This window comes from Felis catus, chromosome C1 (assembly GCF_018350175.1).
Source record: "Felis catus isolate Fca126 chromosome C1, F.catus_Fca126_mat1.0, whole genome shotgun sequence".
NCBI lineage: Eukaryota > Metazoa > Chordata > Mammalia > Carnivora > Felidae > Felis > Felis catus.
Genome location: NC_058375.1, coordinates 135,305,852 through 135,330,888, shown reverse-complemented (window position 1 = coordinate 135,330,888; position 25,037 = coordinate 135,305,852). Strand labels below are relative to the sequence as shown.

The 25,037-nt window shown below is 39.7% G+C and overlaps 1 long non-coding RNA gene across 1 annotated transcript in view; it reads left to right on the top strand.

Moving 5' to 3' along the window:
• Positions 1-22,536, top strand: part of LOC123379139 — a 35,595-nt gene extending 13,059 nt beyond the window's left edge. The window contains exons 2-3 of the long non-coding RNA XR_006583178.1: positions 3,192-3,266; positions 22,259-22,536. This is a non-coding gene — a long non-coding RNA (uncharacterized LOC123379139). The remainder of the gene's footprint in view (positions 1-3,191; positions 3,267-22,258) is intronic.
• Positions 22,537-25,037: the final 2,501 nt, after the last annotated feature.

Below are 25,037 nucleotides of genomic sequence, written 5' to 3'. Positions count from 1 at the left end.
AAAACCTACCAGCCTGTCTAACCATAGTGGTTAAGAAGGGCTGTTCTGGAGTCAAAACTCTCTGGGTCTGCACAGGATGTAGCATTCGAGAATATGAGTGTGTCAAAAATTTGCAATGTATATTCTCTTTCCATCTCTCAACTAAGATTCGAAAAGCCTTTCAATTAAGCTTTCTTCACACTTAACTTAGGCTGGGTTATTTTCTTTTCTGGGTCACAGAACTTCAAGAGCTGGTTAGGGATTCCCTTAAGACTAAAAATATCCCAAACTGAAAAGAGGTTCTCACCATATATTAGTTAGGGTTCTCCAGAGAAACAGAACCAATAGGATATGTGTGTGTATATCTACTTATTTATTTTTACTTGTATTTACTTACATTTTATTTATATAAGTGTGTGTGTGTGTGTGTGTGTGTGTGTGTGTGTGTGTGTGTAGTTTATTACAAGGAATTGGCTCATGCAATTTATGGAAGATAGAAGTTCCAAGATCTACAGAGTGAATCTCCAGAGTAACCTGGAGACCCAAGAGAGCCACTGGGATAGTTCCGTCTCTAAGCCTGACAGTCTTAAGACCTAGGAAGAGTCACTGTCTCAGTTCCAATGTAAAGGCAAGAAAAAAATAATGTTTTAGTTTGAAGGCCATTAGCCAGTAAGAATTCTCTTACTCAAGGGAGCATCAGCCTTATTGTTTTATTTAGGTCTTTGACTGATTGGATGAGACCTACCCGCATTATGGAGAGCAATCTGCTTTACTCTGTCTGCCAATTTAAATGCTAATCTCATCTAAAAACACTCTCACAGAGACACTCACAATCATGTTTGACTAAATATCTGGGCACTGTGTAGCCCAGTCAGGTTAACCAGTATACCCTAAAACATGGAGAATAGAAGGATTTTAGAGTTGAACATTTGTAGATTTGAATCTAAAGGTTGTCTCTGGCTTGTGTGCAAATTTGGACAGACGTTTTTTAACCATGTTGAGCCTTACTATCTTTATTTGTAAATTGGTGAGCCTACCTCCTAGGTTGATGGTGTGAGGATTAAATTAAATAACGCGTGTAATAGATACACAATAAATAAGTATAAGGCCTCTGCCTCTGTTTGGGGTTTAAGCATTCCACCCATATCTCTGGAAAAAACTGCTTGTGACAAATTATTTCATATGGTAGGTAGTAGATGTTGCTGTTTTCCTAACACCTATTCCTCATTTCTCCCTTTTGTCTAGAATCTCGATGTTGTTCAAGTATGAGATAGCAGGCATCTAACTTAGCTATACCTTAGAAAAGGTATAACCCTCCTCGATTCCAGGTGGATAGACCATGAATGGTCTAAGTCAATCATAAAGCATGGTGATCATCTTCACCAGGTGCCAGTGGTCTGGGGATTAAGCATATGACCCTTGCTGGCCAATGACAGGGAAAGGGGAATGTGCTGAAGAACCTCTTTGAAAAATTTCTTCCCTCACAGAAGAAGAAAAATAGTGGAGAAATCCTGCTCTGCCTCTTCTTCCCTACCTTCAAAGGAAGTTCTGGGAAGACAAGATGTTTGGATGTGAAGCATCCATCTGGCGACCATGAAACACTCAGGAAGCAGGAACAAAGGCTATAAAGAGCCTGGGTCCTTGATGGTATTGTTTGTGTACCACACCTCCCTCCAGACATGCTGTCGTATCTCCTCTAATTTTACTTTTTTGAAGCCACTTTTAGTTGGTTATTCTGTTACTTGCAGCTAAAAGCATCCTAAATGACACAGGGAACTTTGCCAATTTTGAGCAGAATATTTCTAACTCATTGAGACTGCAACAAAAGTTTTTCAACCACTGAGATACTGAGACCACCATTTTTGGCATGGCACAAAAATAGAACTCTATGCCTCTATCATCTACATTTATTCATACACATATTTCAATAAGCATTCATCGTAGGCCTCCACTGTACAAGACAGTTGGGATAAGCCACATGGGGAGAGAGAGGAGACTACCAAGATGAATGAGAGCTGGATCCTGTCCTAAAGGAAACTTATAGCCCAGTTGGATAGATAAGAAACAATAAAATAAAAGCAAAATCCATAGTTCTGGCCTTAAAAGGAAGCTGGAATCCACCTCTGTAAATCACTAAAGCATGTACCTTTCACATTTTACATTTTATTTTTACATGCCCAGAAACTTGAGCTAAAAGTGGAACAAAAAGGAAAAAAAAAAGAATGAGGTAGTAGAATAAAATAGAAGACATTAAACAAGAGGGTCTGAATCACACTCTCACACTTTACTACTCAAGTTGGAATATAGGGGCAAATGTGATTGATGCCTTAGCTTGGCGCCTCTGGAAAAAAGACAATGAGAAAGGCAGCTTGCTCTACCTGGCTCCCTTTCAGCTCAGGAGTTGGAAAGCCAATACCGAACTGTATTTCTAGGTTTTCTGGCTCCAGTACAATATAATAAATAAGACTCTGGCAATTTGTGTTAGATTCTTGTACTGGGTCAGCAATTACTATGTGTGAGCGTGCTTCAAAACGACAATCCTCTCTGCTACACTCCAAATGGCTTTTCATATGTAGAAATATGATGTACTTTGTTCTTTGGTGTTTAAAGCTTAACTAGACAGAAATGACTCTTCATCATCTACAAAATAGCTAGAGTAAGTCCAAGACAACTCCCCAAAGTAGAATAAAATCCAGCATCAAAAGGCAGCATGTTATAGTGGATAAAGATTATAGACTTGGGAGCCTGACAGAACTGAGTGCAAATCCTGGCTTTACAGTTTTTATTCATGTGACCTTGAGCAAGTTACTTTACGGCTCGGAGCCTCAGTTTCCCCATTCAGAAAATAAGGATAACAACACATCCTTTTGAGAGTTACTACAAAGATAAATGAAGTGATACATGTGGATAGCAGCCGGCCTTAGCATGTTTGCTCAGTAAATGTTATTGCTTTTCCCTGTCCCTTGATTTTGATCTTGGATAGATGTTAGATTTTTATTAGTGCAGTCAACTCAGAAGTAGACAGTAGGAGTAGTGCAAGTGATACAAAGTGGTGGATCGTCCCAGACTTGCTTATTTTTTCATTTTCAAGTGCTTATCTGTAATTACGTTTGATTGGGGATAAGTTTTAAGAGAATTCACAAGACTTCAAAAATTTACATAAAATCACTTTGAGTCTAGTTGTAAATCTCTTCATTTCGTCTCTTTTGCAGAATGATATTCAATAACCGGTATGAAGTGAGTGCCTACTATCTGCGTGATGTGTTCTGAGCAAAAGGAAGATAGAGGTGGGTACTTTTTATGAAAAAGAAAAGGTCGTTTTTCACTCTCCCGAGAGAACTAGTACAACTTGAACTCTGTCCTTTTCTCTCTCCTGCCTTTCTCTCTTCTTGTTGCTTATGGTTCATGTTCCTTCAAAGAGGGAGAGTTCAGGACGATTGGGTCTGCAGAGGGACATGGTTATTTTTGCCCCACAGATTGCTGTGGCACCGTACTCTATGAATGATTCGATGGGTCGTCTAGTTGTACGTGAGGAGTGGGAATGTTATTCAGCAGGCTTTAAGGGGGAGGAAGGTTATGCAGATTCTCACAGGGAAAAGTCAGAGCCAAGGACCAGATATCTCTTTACGAGGAGTCAGGCAAGGCAGGCCCACTTGGAGAGTGTGATATATGAGGATACAGTGTGGAAGAAGGCATGAAGCTACGACAGTGAAATAGTGGGGGAGAGGGGAAGCGAAGACACCGTTAGCAGGGGATTTTAGGGAGAAACAGAGAAACCTAACGATGTTTTCAGATGCTTTCTGTGTGATACGTGTTGTGAAACTCCTGTGTTACTTCTTATGGTAAATATCTTCATTATTCTTCTAGAACTTGTAGTTGGACTGGAGTTTCCCTGAATATGACACTACACAGTGTCCTGACTGGAGAGGAGGAATTACATGTCACCAACATAGTTAGATAAATAGGAACAATATATAAGGAAAGATAACATTAGGGGACAAAGTCCAATCCCCAACCCCATCACTTCCTGCTTGCTCCCTGTTTGAACTCTCACTATTGCTTCCAAGAGTGTCATTGTGAAAAAATATAGGGCTTTTAGAGAAACACTGAGTTCTGAAGAAGAGAAAAGAAGAGAATTCAAAAAGTAAAGTAAAAGTAGCAGAGGGGAGATAGCTGGTGGCTGACATTGCAGAAGGCCTGGCATGCCATGTGGTGTCCTTCTCCTTAGAAAGTCCTCATCCTACTTGACGAGGGGAGGGAAGGAAGGAAAGGAGAGAGGGAGGGATGGAGGGAGAAAAGAAGGAGGGGAAGAAGGAGAGAAGGGAAAGAAGGATGGGGGGAGGGTAGGAGGGAGGATGGAGGGAGGAAAGAAAAGGGGCACTCACAAAAATGACCCTGGCAAAATGAAGGGTCCATCATTACTTCACTTGAGCTCGTGTAAATTGGTTGAATCATTGTCCATCTTGATGTCCAGAAGAGAACAATGTCTGATGATGGGATTTGATTAGAGGAGACTGGGGTAGTTTGGTTGGCACATGGAGCAGATGGGTAGAGGTAGGTAAGGAGCTTAAGGCAAAGAAGGAACCAGGCATTAGGGTGAGAAGTCCTAGGAGGCAAAAGAGAAGAGAAATCATGGAAAGACTAGTCCAGCCTCTTTCCTTCCCCATTAAGCAATCATGCTTTGGCTTCTATATGCCCATTTGACAACTCTGTGGTTCTTAAGTGTCAGGGTGCATTAAAGACTACGTGGGAATAGGTGAAGTCGTGATGGGGGTTAAGGAATGCACTTGCGATGAATGTGTTGAATCACGATATTGTGCACCTGAACCTGGTGTTACACTGTATGCTAACTAACTGGAAGTTAAATAAGAACTTTAAACAAACAAACAAACAAAAGACTACATGGGAAGCTTATTAAAAGTCTATCTTCCTGAGCATGACATCCCAAAATTCTGATATAGTAGGTCTGAGGTAGAACTCAAGGATGGACATTTGTCATGGATTCCGGATGATTCTGACATGAGTGTTTCTCAGTACACTTTGAAAAAACAATGAAGTACATGGCCTGGAGGCAACTGATTCATGAGTCTTGATGATGTAAATGTCCAAAGGAAAATGTTATTGGCCGAGTTAGGCCCAATAGGACCAAACATAAGTCATGTTCAGGTACCATTCCATAAAAGTCTGCCCATTTTGGTTGGCATACTTTGGACAACATGACCCTGCTTTAAAATGGTGGTTTAGGGGTGCCTGAGTTGTTCAGTCAGTTAAGCATCTGACTCTCCATTTCAGCTCAGGTCATGATCTCACAATTTGTGAGTCTGAGCCCCGCACATTTTGTGAGTCTGAACCCCACATCAGGCTCTGTGCTGACAGGGCAGAGCCTGCTTGTGATTCTCTCTCTATCCCTTTTGTCTGCCCCTCCATCCCCACTCAAAAATAAATAAATAAACTTAAGAACATTGTTTAAAAAATAAAATATCTCTCAAAAATAAATAAAAATTAATTTTTTTTTTTAAAAAGGAAAAAAGGGGCACATGGGTGGCTCAGTTGGTTACGTGTCTGATTTCAGCTCAGGTCATGATCTCGTGGTTCACGAGATGGAGCCCCATGTCATGCTCTGTGCTGACAGCTCAGAGCCTGGAGCCCGCTTCAGATTCTGCATCTTCCTCTCTCTTTGCCCCAGCCCCCCACTCATGCTGTCTCTCTTTCTCTCTCTCTCAAAGATAAATCAACGTTAAAAAATTTTAAGAAAACAAAATAAGTAAAATATTGGTTTAGGTTCAAGTTCAGGCAGCTTGCTGTGGAAGGACTGAGGAGTTACTGAATAGAGCCACAGACGATACACAGCATCCACACACTGCAATTACTAATAAAGCTGAGTTTTAGAAGTAGTTCTCAACAAGCATAGTGCAGCATCCTTTGATAGTGTGCTACCAAATTTAGATCAGCAGATAATTTTTATTTTTGCTACAGCAGATAATGTTGATTTTATCACACTTTCAGAAGCAATATTGAGCTGAGTAGGTTATATATTGCAGTGCAGAGTTCTAGGTAAGCATTAGGTAGAGTTAAAAAGTATTGTATGACAGCAACGTGGAATCTCTGCAAGTTGAATGTTTTCTAGAACATGCAAGGACTTTGCCTTGGAAATATTTAAGAGTCCTGAAAGGGCAAGTGGCAGTTCTATGCACTTAGTGATATGACAGACAGGCTACTGATTATCTTCGTTACAGATGCAAAGGAGTCTCTCTGAGTGATCAAATATTCTAAAATCCAGTGTGTCTCTGAACACCAAAACTCTGAGAACCACCACCCTACAGTGGGATTTGGTGTTAAGGAATAATCAGATCTCACTACAGTATTGAGGACAACCTACATAGCAGGAATGTCAACCCAAAAGAGAGGATCTGGACAGAGCATGAGAGTATCCACTACAATAGTATAATTTGAGGTACCACTTTGGGTGGAAATCATTGAGCAGGGCTTTTGTGGGAAATGGTAAACAAAGACACATCTTAGCCCCTGACAGTAAGTGGTTGGCAGAGGCTAAGCAGGTTACCATTGCCCTAGGGGAACAGGCTTGCGTTGGATGGGCTTCCATTCCCAACAGGAAACTGGAGAATGTCTCAGGAATTGAGATAAAATCTCTTCCTAAAAAATAGGAAATCACATCGATGTAATCATCAATGGGAGAAGGCAACAGTTTGATATTCATGTGCATAAACATGCACAAAGGGAAAGATCCTACTATCTTCAAATACAAGGCATAGAGTAGTGGAATTAATTCCACATCTTTGGAGGATCTGAGCTTTGGCCCATTGAGTTATTTGTTGGCCACTTAGTACAGGGCTGTTACATGAATTACAGAGTTCTCATTCAATATCTATGGTGGCTAAAATTTCAAACTTCATCAATGCTATTTTATCGATATTATCTACTATAATCCATGATAATGTATTTTTATATGCCATACTCCAAAGGGGAAGATGTGAAAGTATGACACCAGTGACAACTATAGAATGTCTCTATGTTGTAGTACAGTAGGAACGTTCTATGAATTTTAGTTTAAAGCAGAGTATAACCACTAAGGCTAAATGAAGCCACCAAACTCCCCCTCATGGATCAGAATATGTGCCCACTTCCTGGTTCATTTTTCCAGATTCTTAATTTAAAAGCTAAGCTCCTGAGCCTTAAAGAAAACAAACTGACAATCTGCTATTTTACTATTTATAATAAAAGCTAGCCCAAACTTCTCAGTTGCTATGACTTGGAAAACTATATTAGTTCTTTACCACTCTCCCCCGCCCCTCAAAGAATCCATGTTTTCATCCTGATGTTAAGGTTTAGTAGTCTCGTATGTTGTTTTTTCTACCCCAATGCATCCATCGCCATCTTTCATTTAGCTTCACTTAGGCGCTTTCTGTGAATTAGTAACATTTGAATTTTGTAGTCAGAGCACAAGAGCATATATCTTGGATATACAATTCATTCTTATAGTCCTTTCCTGTCTGTCTTGAAAAAGTCATACTAATCAATGCCAGCCCTGAGTTATCACACCAAGAATTTGTAATGCCAATTAACTCAAAATTTCCATCATGTATGAAGATTTATGATTACTCCAATGATGTCTTGCCTTGCTAAAAAGCAAGCCCTGTGTTTGCTAACGCAAGGTGTGTCTTCAAGGATGAAAGAGTAACTTCAGGAAAATGAAGTTTCTTGTGCTGATTATTCGAAAAGAAACCCCTACTTAAATAGAACTTCATTCATTCATTCATTTTCCCTATGTCGTTTATATGATACATTTTATACTCTTATTCTTTTTTTCCTTTTACCTTAGAAAATAGGATATTATTTATTTATTGCATTTATTTTCTTTCCCAAGTTTTTATTTAAATTCCAATTAGTTGGGGCGCCTGGGTGGCACAGTCGGTTAAGCGTCCGACTTCAGCCAGGTCACAATCTTGCGGTCCGTGAGTTCGAGCCCCGTGTCAGGCTCTGGGCTGATGGCTCAGAGCCTGGAGCCTGTTTCTGATTCTGTGTCTCCCTCTCTCTCTGCCCCTCCCCCGTTCATGCTCTGTCTCTCTCTGTCCCAAAAATAAAAATAAACGTTGAAAAAAAAAATTCCAATTAGTTAACATACAGTGCAATACCAGTTTTAGGTGTAGGATTTAGTAATTCAACACTTCATACAACACTCGATGCTCATCACAAGTGCCCTCCTTATACTCTTATTCTTATGATAACTTAAAAACAAATATTTATTTTTATTTTTTAAATTGTTTTTTAAATGTTTATTTTTGACAGAGAGTGTGACCTGGGGAGGGGCAGAGAGAGAGGGAGACAAAGAATCCGAAGCAGGATCCAGGCTTTGAGCTGTCAGCACAGAGCCTGACACAGGGCTCAAACTCACAAACCGTGAGATCATGACCTGAGCTAAAGTCTGACACTCAACCAACTGAGCCACCCAGGCGCCCCACTTATAAACAAATATTTAAAGTAATTCTTATGTACATCAGAAATGGTATCGTTATGTCAGTGTTTCTGTTGGCCAAAAAAAAAAATTACATGGCTTCAATTATAATAGCAATATCCTCTGAGATGCAACAAAAAATTAAACCTGTTATGTATGATATAATTAATGCGATAACCATATGTTGGAAATGATCATCTCAACATTTATTTAAATTTTATAAGTTGCTAGATTTTTTTATTTTTTCAATGATTAATGTTTATTTTATTTTTGAGAGACAGTGAGCACAAGTAGGGGGAGTAGAGAGAGAGAGGGAGACCCAGAATCTAGCGCAGGCTCCAGGCTCCGGGCTCCGAGCTGTCAGCACAGAGCCTGACCCAGCTCCAAATCGCAAACTGCCAGATCATGACCTGAGCGGAAGTTGGTGCTAAACTGACTGAGCCACCTAGACGCTCCATACATTGCTAGATTATTGAAAGACACATATGTGACTCAAGTTTAATAATCTGCTCAGACATTTCACTTGAAAAATGAAACAAATGAACAGTCTAATTCAGAAGAATGTTTTGAGGTGTGCTTACCTTGATCAAATTCTCTAAAAGATTCGGCATTTGTGTAAAGGAATAAATAATTACCAAAAGAATTCAATTGTATCTCCATGGCTAAACTACAGAACTCAGCAAAGAAAAATGATATATCGGGGCACCTGGGTGGCTCAGTCGGTTAAGCCTCTGACCTCAGCTCAGGTCATGATCTTGCAGTTCGTGAGTTTGAGCACCACATCGGGCTCTGTGCTGACAGTTCAGAGTGTGGAGCCTGCTTCAAATTCTGTGTCTCCCTCTCTCTCCACCCCTCCTCTGCTCACACTCTGTGTGTGTGTGTGTGTGTGTGTGTGTGTGTGTGTGTGTGTGTTTGTGTGAAATAAACATTAAAAAATTTTTTTTAAAAAAAGAAGAAAAATGTTATCTCACCCAAGCAAAATAATTTGTCATATCCCCTCCATTGCACTCTTTTTGAAAGTAGACAAATGGTATTTGCTGCATTTGGCAATATTTTCTGCCTTATCCTCTCTCATCAAGGCCAAAATTCAAGTTCTGGTGTGGAGGGAGGGAGTTGTTAACGTTAATGCTAAACTTCGCAGGTAATCCCACTGCTACTTTACCCAGAGGAAAGTAACATTTATTGAGCACTTACATTTATTGAGCCAGGCCTGTACTTGCTAATGCTTCAATATGTCATTTATTCATTCATTCAGTAAATACTTATTAAATGTGTACTGCTGGCCAAGCACTGGGAATACCAAGAAGAATACATCAGATTCCATGTCTTTAAGAGATAAGAGTCTAGTTCTCTAATCTGGATCATTCAATTCTCACAACAACTGAAAGGAAAAAAAAATATTAGTAGCCATTTTTATTTTGATGGTGAGGAAACTGAGACTCAGAATGTTTCAATGATTTTCCCAAGATCAGAGGCAGTGTTTACGCTCAAGTCTGTCAGACTCCAAACTTCATTCCTGCTCCATTTTCCCTTTGTCGCTACCGGATGAAACACTTCTACACTCTATTTGGATGGTAGAAACTGAAATGTCAGTTAAGCACTGAAGGTCAAAATGCAATGATGTACAGTCTGAAAGCTTTTCCTTTTTTGCTTTCTTTATGTCTATAGCTTACAGAAAAGATGCCCACAGATAGTTACTTGCCTTCCCCACAAAGTCGGGAAAGAGACAAAACTGCATTGTAGGGCGAGCAATCTAGTTGTCTGTTGGTGCTGGTTTTCGTAGGAGTCAAAACTGAGCAAGCTATAACACTGAGACACAAATCCAGTCAGGGCTGGTAATCCTCAACAGTATGTTAGTTGAGGTCCTTGAATGTGATTCAAGTTCACTTCACAGTTCGTTTCTCCTTGCCTGAGGATTCTTAGTGCTAACTCCTATTTTCTATGGATAAATGCTGATGCTAGACAAGGGCAAGCATTTAGTTTTACTGTGGGGGGTACTTTGAAAGAATGACCTGGGGCTCGGCTGAAGGCCAAGTCCTTTGGAAACTCCCCTCTAAGCTGTGCAATTTTAGGCTGTGGTCATCTTTGGGATTTCCCCCAAAAAAGTTCTCTGTCATGGCAGAAATTTAACAACCCCATTTTCAGAAAAGTATACAAAGCCAGGATGTCAAAGTGAGTATGAAAGAATTTGCTTTGCATCTTGATTTCTCCATTCTTCTTAAATTCTTCCTCATTCTTAAATCTTTTTCATTTGTGTATTCTTAAATCTTTCTCCATTTGCATATTGAAGTCTTCTTGTAAAAGTCTCCGCTTCCCCTCCAAAATGGTGCACTCAACATTTCCTGACAGTCTATGTCCCATAGAATTCTAGGTACTTTTGGTTTATTATCACCAAGACGAAAGAGAAAGTTTCTAAATAGCATCTGACAGGCTTCTAAAGTAGTAAGAGTTGCAGACTAAATACTTTGTCAAACACAATGATACAATTCAGGTTTCTAGCAAGCTGTTTCTTGGTTAAAAAGCTGGTTTTATGTATATATATATATATATATATATATATAGGCACAAAAAAAGAGATATATTCAGAAACAATAGATCATGCCCATTTAAGTTGTTGGTAAAAGCACTAGATGACTGCATTTCATTTGCTATTCAGCATAATAAAAGTTTTAACCTTGGAAATCATTCCTAGAATAGCGGACGGTTATGAAAAAGATCCTCATCAGTAGGAAGGTACAAACTATCTACATTATTCAAATTATTATCCAAATAGGCCCACGACCTCCACATGTACTAGGAGACTAAAAGTATATTCAGAAATTACTGGTCAAAAACTATCTGTGACCCAGATACTGTTTGGATTTGCATGAGATGTTTCCAAAGCAGTCCGGGAAAGCCCACAAATTCAAAGCAGCGTCTTTATCCTCACCCCATTTCTGCTGAGTCCAGGAACCTTATTTCATTTCCTGCATGGTAGGCATTTTTTAGGGACTAGGTAAGCCATGACATCTGCACTGCTTTCTGAGTCATTGTCGCGAAATGATACATACTTGGGTGTAGTACAGCTACTTGGTTCCCAGAGAAAACAAACAAACACGAGTCAGCTAGGAACTTGAGTTTTGCTAAAAACAAAGACAATGTACAATTCAAAAATTTTTATTTATTTTTTAAAAACAAGGCCTCCAGCTTTTAAGTTTCCAAATGATATTTTCTAACCCTGAGAAAATATTTTATATGAGAGCTTTTGCTCTGTATGCCTCCTACAGGCACATGGCACAGTGTGTGAGGGCAACTGGTCAGGTCTCTTCCCAGAAGGTCTATCTCTGGCAGATTGAGACATAAAGCTCCTATTTTGATAGAGAAGGGCACATATTCATTAAAAAAAAGAAAAAAGAAAAAAGAAAAGAAAAGAAAAGAAAAGAAAAGAAAAGAAAAGAAAAGAAAAGAAAAGAAAAGAAAAGAAAAGAAAAGAAAAACCTGTGTTCTAGTAGACTTAAAATTAATTCCAGGGGCACCTGGATGGCTGAGTCGGTTAAGCGTCCGACTCTTGATTTCGGCTCAGGCCATGATCTCATGGTTCCTAGGATCAAGTCCTGTGTAGACCTCTGCCTGACAGCATAGAACCTGCTTGAGATTCTCTCTCTTCCTCTCTTTTTCTGCCCCTCCCCTGCCCACATGCATGTACCCTCTCTCTCTCTTTCTCTCTCATAAATAAAGAAACATTTAAAAAATAATAATTCCATCATTTTTATCTATATAGAAGGTAAAAAAAAATTTTTTTTTAAGTTAGGCTTCATGCCCAGCATGGAGCCTGATGCAGAGCTTGAACTCATAACCCTGAGATCAAGACCTGAGCTGAGATCAAGAGTCAGATGCTTAACCAACTAAGCCACCCAGGTACTCCTGAAGAATAAATATTTACTGATACTATTAACTGTCATACATGACAGGGTCCTAGGTTTTTGACAGCTATAAAGAGTGAAATATATTTCCTGCTCAGAACTTAGGGTATAGTACGTGGGGATGAAGGCAAAGCATGAATACAAAAGCCCCCTAATTTTAGTATATCATGAAATTACAAATAAAGCATATAGTGACTTCAGAGGTGAGGAGGAAATAACATAAGTCTCCTGCTAGTTAGAACAGGATATATCTAGGGGTAGTATTCAGATTTCTTAAATCTTTGATACAGGGAATAGAGGCTAGCAATGTTACTAGGAAATTCCTAGAACAACAACCAAAACAAACAAAAAATAATAATAAATGGTGAATCCTACTTTCTTCTCAAGTGAGGAATACAGTTGGATAGAAAAGTGTTGTCAAGTTATACCGGGCATGGTTGAGACATTAAATCCTCAAATCATAATATTCTGGTATCATTTGCTTTATTTTTAAGATGAACTGATGAGTGGAGAGGTCAAGTAACTTGCCCAAGGTAACACAGATAAAAAAAAAAATGGTAGAATCGAGATTAAAAGCAAAGTCCAGCTAGCTTCAACTAGGTGGCCTTGAATAAGCCAAGGCTGATGAGGAGAGGAAACACAGGATATGTGAAGCACTTTAAGAACTTAATAAACAGTTTAAGCCTAGCAAGTCTAGGCCAGTTTGTGCTGTGGTAGCAAACAGCTTCCACGTGTTGGTGGCTTTTGGCAAAAAAGCCTGTTCCTGGTTCCCATTACATGTCAGCTGCAGGTCTGCTGGGGTTCTGCAGTGAGTTCTCTTTGCTCTAGGGTCCAGTTTGAAGGAACTACCCCTACTTTGGGTATCATAGATCTTGTAGGAGGAGAGAAAGTCCCCTAAAGTTTCTACTAGGACAGGGCACATACCACTTTGCCCTCATTTTGTTGAGCAAAGTAAGTGACATGGGCAAGCCTGAGGTCAATGGGGCAGGGATAGTAGTTCTTAGAGAGGAGCCACAAATACCTGAATAAGAAGACAATCTATTGGGGCACCTTGGTGGCTCAGTCGGTTGAGTCGGTTGACTTCAGCTCAGGTCAAGATCTCACAGTTCTTGAGTTCGAGCCCCACATCAGGCTCACTGCTGTCAGCCTGTCAGTGCAAAGCTAGTTTCAGATCCTCTGTTCCCCTCTATCTGCCCCAACCCTGCTTGGGCTCTCCCAAAAAATTAAAAAAAAAAAAAAGATTACAATCTATCACCACCTGCCCTCTTGGTCATGCAATACCATTCCCTCCTTTCTGTACCTTGTACTTACCCTGTCTCCAAAAGAGACAATCCAAAATTCTTACTTATTCATGGGATTAGGCCCAAAGTTCAGGATTTTGTGATATTCTCTATATCAGGTCTAGATGTTATTCATTTTGATCTAGAGAGCTATAAATTAAACAACAAGTTATTTGTCCCCTACACACTCAACATACAATGATGAAAAAAAAAGCAGGGTAATCTCAGTAAATGTTTCCACAGGTAAAGAGAAAGAGAGGAGACACACAAGAATCTCTGGGTCACCAAAATCCTAAGATCCCACTGGGCAGCCACAATGAGGGGCCACTGGCCTGGGGATGGGCCTCCCACTCTGGGTCACTACAGAGCTGGGTCAAGCTTAATCTGTGAGATGGGGGGAGGGGGACACACTTTGAAGCAGAAACAAAAGCAAAGGTTTGATTTTACTTGGACTGGACTTTAAATAATTGAAAATGAATCTTAGTCTGGGCTGCAGGAAGTAACCAAGAGCTCTGTGATCAGCTAGAGATGTTTTAAGGGACAGAGAAGGGAAATTCAACAGAACACTGGTGAAAAGTGACTAGAGGAACTACAAAATCATTGCGTGTTTCTACCTCACTGAGTCCAGACTTCTTGTAAAATCAGAATTGGCAGATGGGGGCTGGGTATCGAAGATGACTATATTTTCTATCCTTGATGGCTGGGAAAATGCTGATACTATATATACATAGACATTGGGAAATAGAGAAGAAAACATTTCAGAAAGGAGGCAATGGCTGTAACTTTGAATATTTTCGATTTGCTACGTGCTCAACATTGAGCTAAGTATTATAATCAAGAAAAAGTGAAAGAGCAGAATTATGAGAAGCATTTTCAGATTCTGGAAGCTCACAGTATATTGGGCTAAGACTAACCTACAAGAGGCAAAGGTGGCAATGCAATGTTTAGATTCGACTGCTGATCTACTTTTAATGAAAGTGGAGGTTTGGGAAATTCATTCTCTTCATCTTCCTGCATGGTGCTGAGACTATGTCTGTCTCAATGCTGCATTGATTTGCTCCTAATGATGTCTGTCCAATGTCTTTGGCTGGAAAACCCAAACGTCAGAGTATCCAAGTAGTTCTCTCCCCATTGCACAATGTACAACCTTCATTGCTGAGCAAAATCCTTGGACATGCAGTTCTCAAGGACAGAGAATAAAAGCAAAATCGGAATAACATTGATGGAGTCACAACCTCAGGCACAAAGAAGTCTGGACAGGTATAGGCCTGACTGAATCACATGTCATAGATAGACAGCCTTGGACCACTCTTATAAGAGTCTCTTCACCACCATGGAATAGCTCATTTTTTCACTTTCTCCTTTCTCCAAGTTAGTTAAAACTCAAGAAATGATCATCTCATCTATACCACAACTATATAATTATCTTTCAAAAACATGTTACTTATCTTACTATGTAATTGGTTTATTCTCATTTTTTTTTAACGTTTATTTATTTTTGAGACAGACAGAGACAGAGCATGAACAGGGGAGGGTCAGAGAGAGGGAGACACAGAATCTGAAATAGGCTTCAGGCTCTGAGCTGTCAGCACAGAGCCTGACGCGGGGCTCGAACTCACGGACCGTGAGATCATGACCTGAGCCGAAGTCAGCCACTTAACCGACTGAGCCACCCAGGTGCCCCGGTTTATTCTGATTTTAATAAAATAAAAGATTTAAATATTAATTAACATATTGTGTAATGTTGATATTAATAATATTCATTTAGTATACCATTTTAAATAATAAATAAATAACAAAATTAATAAATAAAATAAATATTTTTAAATGCCTCTGCTTGAATTTTTAAAATAGTTAACAATACTTATAACTCATATTTTATTTTGTGTATTTTTATTCAGTTTTATTGAGGTATAATTGGCAAACAAAATTGCAAGATATTTAAAATATGCATCATAATGATTTCATACATATATACATGGTGAAAGGATTCCTTCCATCTAGTTAATTGACACATCCATCTTTTTTTTTTTTTTTTTTTTGGTGAGAACATTTAACTTCTACTTTCTTATCATATTTCCATTATATAATACAGTGTTATCAAGTATATCCACTATGTTATACATTAGATCCTCTGACATTATTCATCTTATAGCTGGAAGTTTGTACCTTTTTATCAAGTTCTCCCTATTTCCCCCACTCCCTAGCCCCGGCAATCACTTGTCTATTCTGTTTCTATGAGTTTAACTTTGTATTTAGGTAATTCCATGCAGTAATTGTCTTTCTCTGTCTGGCTTATTTAATTTAGCATAATGCCCTCAGGCTTCATCCAAGTTGTCTCAAAGAGCAAGATTTCCTTCTTTCTCCTGGCTAATACTCCATCATATGCATATAGCACATCTTCTTTGTCCAATTCATCCATTGATGGGTACTTTGGTTGTTTCCATATTTTGACTATTGTCAATAGCACTGCAATGATCATGGGAGTGCAGATATCTCTTTGGTATTATTTTCATTTCCTTTGGATATATACCCAGATGTAGGATTGCTAGATCAGACAGTAATTCTATTTTTGATCTTTTGAGGACCTCCACATTTGTTTTCCATAGTGGTTGTGCCAATTTACATTCCCACGGTGCACAAGGGCTCCCGTTTCTCTACATCCTCACCAACACTTACCTCTTGCTTGTTTTTTTGTTGACAGTCATTTTAACAGATGTGAGGTGATTATCTTATTGCAGTTTTGATTTGCATTTCCTTGATGATTAGTGATTTTGAGCATCTTTCCAGACCCTAAAGTCAAGCCTCTAGTCCATTTTAAGTTGAGTTTTGTGGATAATATAAGATAGGAGTACAGTTTCATTCTTTTGCATGTGGCTGTCCAGTTTTGCCAATTATGACTTATGTTTTGAAAAGCTTGGTAGGATCCTAAATAATTTTTAAGAATGTAAAAGGATCCTGAGACCAAAAATTTGAGAACATTTGAGCTATGTAGTTCATTCTACCTCTATAATCTGCAAGTCAGGTATTGTTGTCACTGCCTATGCTTTGTTCCACATCTACAATGGATGTCATTAGTTTTGCTTGAGCAAGGGACTATCACTTGTGTTTGAGAATGAAGGAGAGCCCACTGGAATCAAAGCATCCTTGTATAGGGACTGTGACATTTCCATCTCTGTATCTCCAATACCTAGCCTAGGGCCTTACAAGCAGTAGTTGCTTAATAAAACATTGTCAACAAATGTACAGAAGTGATAACTTAATTTCTTTTTTTTAATTTTATGTTGAGAGAGAGAGAGCGAGCGAGCAGGGGAGGTAGAGACAGAGAGGGAGAGAGAGAATCCCAAGCAGGGTCCACACTGTCAGCACAGAGCCCAACTTGGCGTTAGATCCCATGAACCATGAGATCGTGACCTGAGCCCAAATCTGAAGTTGGATGCTTAACCGACTGAGCCACCCAAGCACCCCTTAATTTCTTGACAAAAATGTATTTTGGGGTTTGCTTGATGTTCAAAGGTGAATTTGAAATGACATTAATGATACTAAAATGAGAAAGTGCTGAAGTGACCTACTAACAACAGACCTGAACAGACAACGAATAATATTCTATTTAAAAGTATAGCAATAAAACAGTAACAGCTAACCTTATTCAAGTGCTTCAGGTGTCAAACACTAAGCTAAGCACTTTAATTCATCAATTCATTTATTCCTGAAAAATGTCTCCAGGAGTTAGATGTTAACTATGCTCAATTAACAGACAATGATACTGCAGTTGCAGAGACAACAGCACGTGGCTTGCCTAAGGTCACGCCCTGTGAGGGACAGGGCTTGGATTCTGATTTTATGTCCATTATGTCATTCTTTTCTTGCAGCAACCCTCAGTAAGGTGAGAGGCTCAGGTCATATCCTTAGTTACAAATGTGGGAACTGAGGGATAGAAGGAGCCCTGTACATTGCCTAAGGTTCCACATTCAGTGGGGGACAGAACAAAGTCCTACCCAGAGGCATCTCCTGCTTGGGCATGGAGTCACTGTACCCAAGGGAAGCTACGAGGTCAACAGGCATTTCAACCCAACCAATATTCATTAAGTGTGTGTTATAGTGGTTGCTCCACTGCCCAAGGTGAAGACAGACTCTGTTTTTCAAGGACTAAAATCCTATTCAATACAACAATTCATAGATACCTTGAGTACCATTGCTTAGAGTGAAACTGTATGTATTAGGCAAAGAGAAAAGCTAGTTATGTAAAGGACAGGACTTGAATGAGAGATCCTTATGGTAGAGAAATCAGGGAAATGTAGGAAATAGAGGTGAGAAAGACTGATGGGTAAATATTTCCTACTCATGCTGATCTTTTCCCGAGGTATAAAGAGAAGCAAACAAGAAATCAAGAGTTTAGGTCTGTGTTTTGAGTTTTTTACTAAGACTAACTATATGACCTTGGGTAAGTCACAATATACCTGAATCTCAGTTTTCTATCAATAAAATGAAGAGGTTGAACTAGATTAATAATTTTACATTTCCTCCCTATACCACTCCCAGCCTCACTGCCAAGAGATGAAACTCTCAATACATTGTGTCTTTCCAGGAATAATATTTAATGTGTATACAAGCTACACACAAACATATATGCATGTATATTTTTTTTACACAAATAGCATTACATTAATCATATTTTTCTGCAACTTGCCTTTTCAACCTGCTTATAGACCTTGACGATCTTTCTCTAACAATACATACAGGTTTATTTTTCTTTTAACAATAGCTATTTAGTATTCCATTGTATGAAGACCCCATAATTTGTTTACACAGATCCCTATAGAAAGACATTGAGGTTGTTTCTAATTTTTTTGTTATTACAGTTATTGCCGTTGAGAACCTCCTGGAGAAATTTAAATCTTCAGTGTTTGTCAGAGAATACATCTCTCTTTGTGGAACTCGCCACGAAGCCCCAGGGTTCCAGGAAACACAGTTTGAAAACCACTAAACAAGATGATCTTAAATTTCCTTTTCTCTCAATTAAATGAAACTCTTTTTAACCTTTAGTGTTTGTTTCACTCACACATTATTTTGCAGTATCTCCTAACAGTTTTGAGTGAATAGACAGGTTTGGTCTTTCGGACCAGATTCTAATCAGCTTCAGGCTATTGATGGTTGAGCATTTTTTGCATTCCTCAAAGCCTACACTAGCAATGAGTGAGGCATAAGAAGTGCTCAACAAACATATTCTGAATGGTATTAGAAAAGAATTGGGTTGGTAACACAGAATACTTAGCTGTACTTTTCTGTTGATTTTAGCTGTCAGACAGGGTGTGAGTACCTAGCAGTTAACCTTGATTTCAGTGTAGAGAGCTTCAGTGTGTTAGATGCAGTTTCACTGTCACTCAGACGGGGATGTAAAGGGAACATACATCTTTGCATTGCCAGGGCGGTCAGCCATGTACGACTCTGGTGGCAGCATGCAGGTTGGATTCTGTGTAAATGTTGCCTCCCTAGAGTTGTGCTCCAGTTGGCTAAATTCACATAGACTATGACATGAATTGTGACCCTTAGAATTGTACGTGGCATTAGCAAAACACATATATATTGCCCTCTCCTCTGTTCTCAGGAAATTCATTCCATCCATTATTGTCCCAGTTACTTGAATCTCTGACCCCTCTTATTCTATGTACTCTTCCCATGTAAACATATTTTTCTCTTCCATCATCATGGTAGTGGTCCTAATAATGACAATGATGATGATAATAAATCCCTTGCCTACATCACACCTATCTTTCACAGATGAAGCTCTTTGAAGGAATGGTCTATGTCCCTGCCTTCAACTTTACAACCACCCTGCTGGATGATTTTCAGGCATTGGCTTGCTTGAAGTCTCTGTGGCATTATTCACCCCCTCGTCCTTCTGGAAACTCTCTTCTTCTCTCCTTTTGTGATGGCACATTTCCCTGGTTTTCCTCCCAGTTCTCTGTTCGCCTCTCAGGCTTCTTCAGGAGCTCTTCTCTCTCAACCAAGTCCTTGCATCTCATCTTGAGCTCCATCCCCTGGCTCTGTGACCCTTAGTCCAGTCTCTTTCTGATTCATTGGTTTCAGGGCAAAAGGCTTCCTCTAAAACTTGCTCCCTCCCCTGGTTCCATAGTTTTTTCATTCCAATTTTAAAATTCCATTTTAATTTGCTGAACCTACTACCATCTACCCTGATGTCCAGCTCTGAGAACTTGGACCCCTACATGATTCCCAGTCCCACTACCAAGAGATGAAACTCTGAACATATTGTATCTTTCCAGAAATAATATTTAATGTGTATACAAGCTTACATACATTATAAAGTCAAGTCACCCTGGACTCTCCATTCTTTCTCATCCCTAACATTCAGTCAGTCACTAAGTTTCACGTAGTCAAATCTGTTCACGTCTTCCTAGCCCCACAGTTACTCTCTAGGCATACCCCCAGCTTCCCAGATTACTGCCAACAGCCTCCTAGCTAGACTCCTTGCCTCTGTTCTAGTCCTTGCCCATCTATTGTGCATCAGGTGAACTTCCTAAAATATACACTGCTCCACTAAACTAAATGGCTAACATGTTCGATAGGTTCCTATACCATTCAGGATAAAGTCCAAACACCTTTGCTTCGTACAAATGTCCTGTTTATCTCTCATTTTTACCTCCTACCACCTCTCCCATTTCGTCCTTGCTGTGTTTTACATACTCAGTTTCTTCTTCCTGTAATATCATTTCTCATCATCCTCCATGGTTTTCTTTACTTCCTTCTTTGCAACACCAATTTTCATCGTTCTCACACATCTATCTCAAGCATCATGTCCTCCAAGAAGCCATCTCAAACCCAGATTCTCACTCAATGTTCTCCCTCAAGCTGTGCTCACCAGGTCTTCAATATAACTTTCTCTCTCTCTCTCACTCTCTCTCTCTCTTTTTCAAGTAAGTTCTATGCCCAACATGGGGTTTAACTAGTGACCCTGAGATCAAGAGTCGCATGCTCTACCGACTGAGCCAGTCATGGTGCCCCGAGTATAACTTTGGTTTAGTATTTGCCAATGTGTGTTATAATTGTTGGTTGATCTTTCTCCTCCCACTACATTGTATGTTTTGGTGCTTCTAATACTTAGAATGAAGAATAAATACTTTTTGGATGAATGAATGTATAGACTGGATTTTGATGGGTTTATTTTGAGGAAGAGTGCCTATTTTTTAAATCTGAATAACCAAATGTTAAAAATTTGATACATGAACTTTAATATTTTTTCCTGATTATGAATTTATGGATTATGAATTATGGATTTAGTTACAATTGGTGTAAAGCACTTTAATGCAAATGAAAATTAATTTTTAACACATCTCTCCTTCTACTTAACCCTTCTCCGTTATGTTATTAAGAAACAAACGAAGTCAATAAACTATTTCCGTCTGGAGAAAACAAAGAAAGCTGATATCTATACTGTTGGTGTTGCGTAACATTGCCAAAGAAGAGTCGATGAAAAGTGCTCAAGAGAAAGCTGGGGCGGGGGAAGGAAACAGACATCAATAACACCTTTTTCTAAAATAAAATGAGGATATTTTCTTTTTTAGTATTGACTTTGGTCATCTATATATCCTTTCACACTTGTTTTTCTGTTTTCGTATTTCTCCCTTGAACTCCTCATCTCTCTAATCCCTGTCCTGAACGCTCTTTTTCTCTGTCACTCCACTGCTTTCCTCCAGGTTTGCTAAGTCTATCTCCTCCACAGACTGGTTCCCCAGGCTTTATGTGGCCCCCTGACCTTGCCTTCCTCTCCCAGGACTGTATTTCCCTTGCCTCTCGTTTGCCTCCTAGCAATCTAAGCAGAACAATACTGGAAATGGAACTGGCAAGCTGACAAAAAGGAGAGCAGTTGGAAAGAAAACTTTACTCATCAGGAAAGAGGCAAATATCTTCAAAATATCTGTGGGAAGGTGTTTGCTAAATCATCTGCTTCTTCAGATGTGGAAATTTCAACAATATGGCTCCACTACGGTGGATGTGCGCAGGAAGCACCTCCTTGGGCTTAGAGGACTGAGCAGATGCAAGGAATTATAGACCCCAGTAACTTAGCCTTGAATACCATCCGAGATTCCCCCCCCCCCCCCCTTTATTCATGTTCTTTCTTTCTTTCTGAAAGCCTTGCTGCAGGAATTCAAAGGGCTGAGTTCTGCCCTCAGCTGTGAGTCATGACTCCCACTGAAGCCAGGAGCTCATATGTATGTATTCGGAGGAAGTATTGGGCCTTAGGGACTCGGATTAAATAACAACAGCCCAGTCGTTTGTTTGCTTATTTGCTTAAACCTTTATAAAAGAAGCACGAGGCCTGCTGTACCTGAATGCCTTTTTATAATCATTTTAAAAATACACAGTAGAATTTAAATTCCCACAGTAGATCTCCTGCATTATAGTACAAATAATAACAGTCTATCTTAGCCTGTGCCCCGGGTCCAGGAGAGAGTCATAGGGAAAGAGGCAGGAATGAATTTCTAACGTGCCAGCCTTTCACTGAGAAAGGTCTGTTTGTATCCCCAGGGAATTCAGCACCAGGGACTGAGATTCAGTGTTCCCTGTAAAAAGCATGAAATACCTAAACAGCTTTTATTTTTCAGAGCTAGACAGCTGAAGGTAACAAGGGCCACTCCACTGGCTTCAGGAGAAAAGAAGATGTACAAGCTAGACTTCTGGCCCTGGACTTCTCTCTCACACCCTCCCCTCCAACTTCACACTGAAGCGCCAGCTGCCATATTTAATGTGACCCATACATTTGGCCAATATGGATGGATCCAGCAACAAGCACATACTCTTCACATACTCTTTTCTCTTGTGTGCTTCCACACAAAATAAATAAATAAAAATTGTATCCAGTACCACCAGTTCTCCTTGCTATCTCTCTCCCAGAGGAAATTTTTTCTTCCTACTAGTGAGGAATCAATGTACTTTACTTAAGATAACAACTGTATCAGATGTTTTTTTAAAAAACAGGATTATTTCTCTAATGTCTGAAATATGTAAAAACTTTATACTCTGCCATTCCTGTTATAGTATATTTTTTTTAATGTTTTATTTATTTTTGAGAGAGAGAGAGAGCGCAAGCTTGAGCAGGGGAGGGGCAGAGAGGGACAGAGACAGAGACAGAATCCAAACCTGGCACCAGGCTCTGAGAGGTCAGCACAGAGCCCCACACAGGGCTCGAACTCACAAACTGTAAGATCATGACCTGAGCTGAAGTCAGACACTAAACCGACTGAGCCAGCCAGGCGCCCTGTTATACTATATATTTTAAAAAGCTTTCATTTACGTTCTTAATGGTTTAAAAGACATTATATGCCAACCATGATAAAATAGTAAACATAAAGAGACCATGCAAAAAGTGAATGATCCCACCAATTCTACTTCCCGGAAGCAACCACTTTTAATAGTTCTCATAGTATTCATATTTATATTTTTAAACATAAAATAAAATATTGAAGAGTTTGGCCGGATAGTATGTCCTGTTTTTTCTCTTCCAGACATTTCTCAGTTCCCGACTACCCAGCGAGGTTTCTAGGGGCAGACAGGAGACACCTCAGGCTTCTTCTAACATTAGCCCTGGAATGTAACACCTTCTCCACCCAAGGACAGATCTACCTGCTGGCAAATTCCTTCACTGTAGCTTGTCTTTGTCCTTCATTTGACTGCCTGAACCCAGTGGAAATGTCTTCCTATACTTACTTACAAGAACTCCCACGATGCCCAAGTGCCAGGAGTCAGAGTTCATTGTCACTGCGCCCACTCTCTACCCTTTGTTTTTGCCTTTGGCGTGAAACTTGACACATTGGCTCCTATGGCAAAATTAGCCTATGTTTGTTTCTGCGCACAAAGAGGATTAAACTGAGCCAATATTAAACAAACAGACAAACCAAACTTCATAACATTGGCATTGCTTATAGATAAGCATTGCTAATAGAGAACTAAGGAAAAAATAAAACAAGACGCCACTTTGGTAAGATTATGTAACAGTGACATGAACATCATTTATGTGAAAGGGTTACTTATTTATATCTAAATCCTAAGATACACCATACTGATTAACTGTATCACTGTGTGTATTATCATTCCTGCCTTCATCTAACGAGCAAACATTTATTGCCTCATGAGCTTTAATTTTGTTGTGAATATGATTTTGTTACACACGTATTAGATACTGTTTTGTCGGTTTACACCCCCTTTCTGCAAACAGCATCTCCATTCTTTGGAATGGTTACTGCCTCAAACATACTCGCCAACATAATGGTCAGCACGAGCTGCCATATTTAATGTGACCCATATATTTGGCCATTATGGATGGATCCAGTAATAAGCACTGGATCCAACTCAAGCCAAAGAGATCTTTCTTCTGGGACGCTGTTGAAGGAGAGCTGACAGCCAGTTAGTTTTTGCCCTGAGTGGAAGCTGCTGATCTGAAACCCAGGATCTACTGGCTACATTGTTTCCCACATGTGGAACACTAATTCTCAGCCCTAGCTGCACATGAGGATCAGCTCCTGAAACTTTTTCAAAATGCCCTGACATCAACAACCAGAAGTCCTAATGGACAGGGTCTGGGATGAGATGAGCCCCAGGTGTCAGTATTTCTTTAAAACTCTTCAGGTGATCCCAACAATGAGGACCACTGACCTGGCAAAAAAGGCTTACATTGGGACAAGAATAGTCGTGATGAGCAGCGGCTGGCCAGAAGGGACACATAGACACACACGCTCGCGTCCGACAACCCTCTGTTTCAGGTACCTCACAGGCCGAATTGCTTCCCGGGCCTTTTTTCTCACTATTCTGTTGACTAATTCTTTTTTCAATTACCTGAGATATTCCAGTGTCTTTCCAGTAAATCCTCCTTTTATCCTAAGCTAATTTAAGTTCCATCTGTGTGATTTGCAAACAAAGAAGTCCATACTAGATCTCTGTTTTTGTGTGCTCAGGCTTAATAGATTTTTATACTTGTAACGCAGTTTCTCTCCATTCACGGCCTCATTCACTAATGTTTTAAGCAATAATGCCTGCGGTATTCCGGGTTCTGTGTTACTGGGAATATTAAATGAAGAGCTGAAGTCATGATCTTGCAGTTCGTGAGTTCGAGCCCCAAATCGGGCTCTGTGCTGACAGCTCAGAGCCTGGAGCCTGCTTCAGATTCTGTGTCTCCCTCTCTCTCTGCCCCTCCCCTGCTCATGCTCTGTCTCTCTCTGTCTCAAAAATAGATAAAAACATTAAGAAAAAAAATTTGAAGAAAAAGAAGTGTTATAATAGAAGGTTACTTTGACAGCACTGAGGAAATGGGTGGTCTGGTGGAATCATGGATGCCTTCAAAGAAGAGGTGGCCTCGGTGTTGTCTCTGGGGAGTGACTTAGAGTCGTG